The sequence below is a fragment of the Oryx dammah genome, unplaced genomic scaffold (genome assembly GCF_014754425.2).
Source record: "Oryx dammah isolate SB20612 unplaced genomic scaffold, SCBI_Odam_1.1 HiC_scaffold_23, whole genome shotgun sequence".
NCBI classification, from domain to species: Eukaryota; Metazoa; Chordata; class Mammalia; order Artiodactyla; family Bovidae; genus Oryx; species Oryx dammah.
Window position 1 is genome coordinate 82,731,634 of NW_024070207.1, and position 7,590 is coordinate 82,739,223.

Sequence of the window (7,590 nt, forward strand, 5' to 3'; positions counted from 1 at the left end):
TGTTTTTGTATCCTTTCAGCCAGTCTTTGTCTTTTGGTTGGAACATTCAACCCATTTACATTTAAGGTAATTATTGATAAGTATGATCCCGTTGCCATTTACTTTGTTGTTTTGGGTTTGAGTTTATAAACCTTTTCTGTGTTTTCTGTCTAGAGAAGCTCCTTTAGCATTTGTTGAAGAGCTGGTTTTGTGGTGGTGAATTCTCTCAGTTTTTGCTTGTCTGGAAAGCTTTTGATTTCTCCTTCATATTTGAATGAGATCCTTGCTGGGTACAGTAATCTGGGTTGTAGGTTTTTCTCTTTCATCACTTTAAGTATGTCCTGCCATTCCCTTCTGGCCTGAAGAGTTTCTATTGAAAGGTCAGCTATTATCCTCATGATAATCCCCTTGTGTGTTATTTGTTGTTTTTCCTTTGCTGCTTTTAATATTTGTTCTTTGTGTTTAATCTTGATTATTTTGATTAATATGTGTCTTGGAGTGTTTCACCTTGGGTTTACCTTTTTTGGGACTCTCTGGGTTTCTTGGACTTGGGTGGCAATTTCCTTCCCCGTTTTAGGGAAGTTTTCAACTATTATCTCCTCAAGTATTTTCTCATGGCCTTTCTTTTTGTCTTCTTTTTCTGGGACTCCTATGATTCGAATGTTGGGGCATTTGACATTGTCCCAGAGGTCTCTGAGGTTGTCCTCATTTCTTTAAATTCTTTTTTCTTTTTTCCATTCTGCTTCATTTATTTCCACCATTTTATCTTCCACCTCACTTATCCTATCTTCTGCCTCAGTTATTCTGCACTTGGTTTCCTCCAGAGTGATTTTGATCTCAGTTATTGCATTATTCATTATTGACTGATTCTTTTTTATTTCCTCTAGGTCTTTGTTAAACATTTCTTGCATCTTCTCAAACCTTGACTCCAGACTGTTTATCTGTAACTCCATTTTGTTTTCAAGGTTTTGGGTCATTTTTACTATCATTATTCTGATTTCTTTTTGAGGTAAACTCCCTATCTCCTCCTCTTTTGTTTGGGTTGGTGGGCATTTGTCTTGTTCCTTTACCTGATGAATATTTCTCTGCCTTTTGATCTTTAGATTGCTGTGTTTGGGGTGGCCTTTCTGTATGCTGGTAGTTTGTGGTTCCCCTTTATTGTGGAGTTTCCTCCCTGTGGGTGAGGTTGGATGAGTGGCTTGCCAATGTTACCTGGTTAGGGAAGCTTGTGTCAGTGTTCTGATGGGTGGAGCTGGATTTCCTCTCTCTGGAGTGCAATAAACTGTCCAGTAGTGAATTTTGAGGTGTCTGTGGGTTTGGTGTGACTTTTGGTAGCTTGTATTTTAAAGCTCAGGGTTATGTTCCAATTAGCTTTGTGTGTCTTGCTCTGAAACTTGTTGGCTCTTAGGTGGAGCTTGATTTCAGTGTAGGTATGGAGGCTTTTGAATGAGCTCTTGTTGATTAATTTCCCTGGAGCCAAATGTTTTCTGGTGTTCACAAGTTTTGGATTTGAGCCTCCTGTCTCTGGCTTTCAGTCTTATTTTTGCAGTAGCCTCGAGACTTCTCCATCCATACAGCACCAATGATAAAACATCTAGGTTAATGGTGAAAAGATTCTCCACAGTGAGGGACACCCAGAGAGGTTCACAGAGTTACATGGAGAAGAGAAGAGGGAAGAAGGAGATAGAGGTGAACAGGAGGAGAAGAGGGGGAATCAAAAGGGGAGAGAGCAATCTAGCCAGTAATCAATTCCCTATGTGCTCTCCACAGTCTGGACCCCTCAGAGAGGTTCATGGAGTTACATAGGGAAGAGAAGAGGGAGGAAGGAGATAGAGGTGACCAGGAGGAGAAGATGGGAAGTCAAAAGGAGAGAGGCAAATCTAGCCAGCAATCAGTTCCCTAAGTGTTCTCCACAGCCTGGAGCACCCCCCAAAATTCACAGAGTTGGGTAGAGAAGAAAAGGGAGAGGGAGGAGATAGAGGTTTCCTGGAGGAGAAAAACAAGAGTCAAAAAGGGGAAAGAGCAATCAAGCCAGTAATCACACACCTAAGTAAAAATGGGTACTGAAGATTGGATTCTTAAAGGTGCAAAATTGATAACAAAAATCAAAAACAAAGGTGAAAAATCTAGAGGACAGATTAGACTCTCGAAAATACAATTTTTAAAAAAACACAAAAATTATAAAAAATATATATATATGAAATTTGCTTTAAAAATAAGGTCTTTTTTTCAAGGTAATAGTAGGTTGTAAAAATGAAAATTAAAGGAGTAATAAGGAACTTAAAAATAAAAAATAAAAAAAAATGTTAATAGTAAAATATATCTAGGAATTTCTCTGAAGCCGTTGAGGGCAGTGTGGGGTCAGTTCAGTTTCAGATAGTTCCTTGTTCCAGCTTACACTTCTTCTCAAGGTCTATAGGCCCCTTCCAGTGTAGTCAGTGCTAACTACAGGGTTTTAATCTGTTGCACCTGTCACTTCCAGAGCAGTTCCCTCTTCTTTGTTTATTTTGGCTTCCTCTGTTTGCAAGTCTCTTCAGTGTCTAATTTCCACCCTGACACAAGGGGCGAAGGTGATCACTTATTTAGGCTCACTTGTTCAGTTGTGCTGTGGGGAGGGAGGGACACTGCAAACAAATAGCACTGGCATGTGTGGGGAGTGCTCGCAGTGTCTGGGCCACACTGGGTTTGCCCCTGCTCACCGCGTGTGTGCTTTCCCCAGCTATACTGCTCAGGCTCCAGGTTGCTCTGCAGGGGAACTGCCTAAAGCAGGCTCTGGGTTGCATGCACTTCCCAGGTCTAAGCCACTCAGGTTCAGGTTCTCGAGTACTCCACAAAGACACAGACTTGGTTGGGCCTGCGTTTTGTGCCCTTCCCAGGTCCAAGCGGCTCAGGTGACCAGGTGCTTGGCGAGCGCACTCTCCCAGCTGGGCGGTGCATCTTATCACCTTCCCAGTCCCAGCTGCTTGGTTTCCTGGGTGCACAAGAGTGTCATCTCAGGTGTGCCGTGTGTCTCCTCTGGGGAGCTGATCTCTGACTGCGACCCTCCTGGTGGATGCCAACCATCCAGGATCCCAGGAAGACTTCGTTAGTAATTGGGAGCCTGCTCACAGTTTGGTGGAGGAGGCCATCTCTGGGGCTGAGATTGCCCTTGCCTTCCGGCTCTGGCTGTAGCGGTCTGCCTCTCTGCCTCCGGCGAGGGGAGGGGCCTGTGCACAGCTGGCTAGCTCTCCTCTGGTATTCGCTCAGTCCTTTGTTCTGTGAGCGGGCCAGGCTGTGCCTCAGAGCTTTTTGCGGGAAAGTTTTTTTTTTTTCCTCCCTCTCTCTTTTTTTCCGTCTCTGGTTATTCCCACAGTTTGGGTTGCTGTCTCACGTTAGCTCCCTCAGATTGTTCTCAGGGCATTCAGGCCTGGTCCCCACCCTATGCATGCAGCCCACGCCTCCCTGTTCAGCCCTCCCTTGCTGCTGGTGGATGCGAGCTTCTGGGCTGCCTCTCCATTGGGAGTCGCTGCTAGGCATGTAATCTGTGGGTTCTTTTTTTTCCCCTCCCAGTTATGTTGCCTTCCAAGATTCCAAAACTCCCCACAGACCCACCGGTGAGAGGGTTTCCTGGTGTTTGGAAATTTCTCCTCCTTCACGACTCCCTCCCCAGGATGGGTCTCCATCCTTAACTCCTTTGTCTCTCTTTTTATCTTTTATATTTTGCCCTACCTCCTTTCGAAGAGAATGGGCTGCTTTTCTGGGTGCCTGGTGTCCTTTGCCAGCATTCAGAAGTTGTTTTGTGGAATTTTCTCAGTGTTCAAATGATCTTTCGATGAATTTGTGGGGGAGAAAGTGGTCTCCCCATTCTATTCCTCCACCATCTTAGGATCGCCCCCCCCATCTCAACATCTTTTAAACTTGTTTTCTTTTAGTTATCATTTTTTTTTGTGTGTGTGTGTAGTGACAACAATTTAGGTCTACTCTCTCAGCAAATTTCAAGTGTACAATCAAGTATTATTAAATATAGGGCTTCCCAGTTGGCTCAGTGGTAAAGAATTCGCCTGTCAATTAGGGAGATTCCGATTTGATCCCTGTGTTGGGAAGGTCCCCTGGAGAAGAAAAAGGGAACCCACTCCACTGTTCTTGCCTGGGAAATCCCACAGACAGAGGAGCCTGGTGAGCTACAGCCCATGGGGTCACAAAAGAGTCAGACGTGACTTAGTGACTAAAACAATAATTATTAAATATCATCATTGTCACCATGTTGTATGTTAGATCTCCAGAAATTACTCGTCTGATAATTGAGTGTTTGTAATCTTTGACCGGCATCTCCCTATCTCCCCACCCCCCAATCCCTGGAAATAAGTGTTCTACTGTCTGATATTGTGTGTTCTATGGTTTTAGAGTCCACACATAAGTGATGTCATGCAGTATTTTTCTGTCTCTGGCTTATTTCATTTAAGATATTTTATAATATCCTCCAAGTCACCAATGTTGTAACAAGGGCAAGATTTTCTTCTTTTATAAGGCTAAATAACATACAATTTATATGTATGTATTTACATATGTATACCCACATATATGGGCTTCCCTGGTGGCTCAGAGGTTAAAGTGTCTGCCTGGAATGCAGGAGACCTGGGTTCGATCCCTGGGTCGGGAAGATCCCCTGGAGAAGGAAATGGCAACCCACTCCAGTACTCTTGCCTGGAAAATCCCATGGAGGGAGGAGCCTGGTAGGCTACAGTCCATGGGGTCACAAAGAGTCAGACACGACTGAGTGACTTCACTTTCACTTTCACCCACATATATATCACATTTGATAAATAATGCTACAGTGAACATATGAGTGTAGATGTCTCATTGAAATAATGATTTCATTTTTTTTATATCTTTTGTATGTATACTCAGTAGTGGGATTGTTGGGTCATACAGTAATTCAACTTTTAGTTTGTTGAGAAGCTTCCATATTATTTTCCATAATGGATGCATCAATTTACATTTCCATGAACGGTATATAATGGTTTGCTTTTCCCTACACCCTCACCAACACTTGTTCTCTCTTGTGTTTTTGGTAATAGTCATTCATACATGTGTGAGGTGTCATTATCCTGATGATTAGCTATGTAGAACAGCTTTTCGTATACCTGTCGGCCATTTATGTCTTCATTGGAAAAATGTCTATTCAGGTCTTTAGTCCATTCAAAAAATTGGGTTATTATTTTGCTATTGAATTATATGGGTTTTTTATATGTATATTTTGGATATTGACTTCTTATCAGATAGATAGCTTGCTCCCATTTCAAAGCTTGCTTTATCATTTTGTTGATTGTTTCTTTTCTGTCCAGAGCCTTTTAGTTTGATGTGGTTCAACCTGTTTAACTTTTATTGCCTGTGCTTTTGGTGTCATATTCTTGAAATCATTGCCAAGATGAATGCCAAGGAGCTTTTCCCCTATATTTTTTTAAGAAGTTTTATGGTTTTGGGTCTTAAGTTCAAGTCTTTAACCCATTTTGAGTTAACTTTTGTGAGTGGTGTAAGATAGGTGTCTAGTTTCTTTCTTGTGCATATAGATATATAGTCTTCCCAACACCATTTATTGGAGAGACTAGAAACAGTGTCAGATTTAATTTTCTTGGGCTCCAAAATCACTGCAGACTTGAGCCATGAAATTAAAAGATACTTGCTCCCTGGAAGGAAAGCTATGACAAATTTAGACTGTGTATTAAAAAGCAGAGACATTACTTTGCTGACAAAACTCATCTAGTCAAAGCTATGGTATTTTCCATTAGTCATGTATGCATGTGAGAGTTGGACCATAAAGAAGGCTGAGCACTGAAGAATTGATGCTTTTGAACTGTAGTGCTGGAGAAGACTCTTGAGAGTCACTTGGACTACAGGTGGATCAAGCTAGTCAATCCTGAAGGTAATCAACCTTGAATATACTTTGGAAGGATTGGTGCTGAAGCTGAAGGTCCAATACTTTGGCCATCTGATGAGAAGAGCTGACTCATTGGAAAAGACCCTGATGTTGGCAAAGATTGAGGGCAAGAGGAGAAGAGGGCGACAGAGGATGAGAGAGCTGGATGGCCTCACTGACACTATGGAGATGAGTTTGAGCAAACTCAGGGAGATAGTGAAGGATAGGAAAGCCTGGCGTGCTGCAGTTCATGGAGTTGCAAAGAGTTAGACATAACTTAGTGACTGAACAACAACAACCTTTTCTCTATTGTGTATTCTTGGCATTCTTGTCAAAGATTAGTTGATAGTGTACCTTTGGTTTATTTCTGGGCTCTGTTTAGTTTCACTGAACTATGTATCTGTTTTATGTCAATATCATTCTGTTTTTATTATTAACATTGGATGGTCCTTGAGGATATGGTTTTGTAATATAGTTTGGAATCTTGGAGTGTTATTCTTCCAGATTTGTTATTTACTAATATTGCTTTTAGTATTTGGGGTGTTTTCTGGTTCTGCACAAATTTTAGAATTGTTTTTCTTATTTCTATGAAGAAATGCCACTTTCATTTGATACGGATTGCATTCAATTTGTAGATTGCTTTAGACAGTATGGACACTTTAATATTATTTATCCAATCTATGAGCATGAAATACCTTTCCACTTATGTCATCCTTCAGTTACTTTCATCAGACTCTTAGAGTTTTCAATGTATAGAGCTATCATCTCCCTTGTTAGGTTTATTCCTACATATGGATTCCTTTTAATACTGCTGTAAATGTGCCTTTTACTATTTCTTTCTGAGGTAGTTCATTGATAATGTATAGAAATTCAACTAATTTCTGTGTGTTGGTTTTGTTTTCTACAACTTTACTGAATTTGTTTATTGTTCTAACAGTTTTTTGGTGGTGTCCTTAGGGTTTTTTGTATAAAGTACTATATCATCTTCAAGTGACAGTTTTACTATTGCCTCTCTGATTTGGATACTTTTTTTTTTTCTTTTTCTGGTCTAATTTCTCTGGCTAGGACATCAGTATAAAGTTGAATAGGAATTGAAAAGTGGGCACCTTTATCTTGTCTTTTTGTTTGTTTCTTTTAAATTTATTTATTTTTAGTTGAAGGATAATTGCTTTACAGAATTTTGTTGTTTTCTGTCAAACATCAACATGAATCAGCCATATATATGCATATGTCCCCTCACTCTTGAACCTCCCTTCCAATCCCACCCCTCTAGGTTTATACAGAGCCCCTGTTTGAGTTCTCTGAGTCATACAGCAAGTTCCCATTGGCTATCTATTTGACATATGGTGATGTAAGTTTCCATGTTACTCTCTCCATACATTTCACCCTCTCCTCTACCTACCCCCATGTTTATAAGGCTGTTCTCTATGTCTGTTTCTCCACTGTTGCCCTGCAAATAAATACATTGGCACCGTCTTTCTAGATTCCATATATATGCATTAGTGTATGACATTTAGCTTTCTCTTTCTGACATACTTCACTCTATAATAGGCTCTAGGTTCATCCACCTATTTAGAATTAACTCAAATGTGTTCCTTTTTATGGCTGAGTAATATTCCATTGTATATACGTACTACAGCTTCTTTATCCATTCATCTGTCAATGGACATGTAGGCTGCTTCCATGTTCTAGTTATTGCAATAGTGCTGCAATGA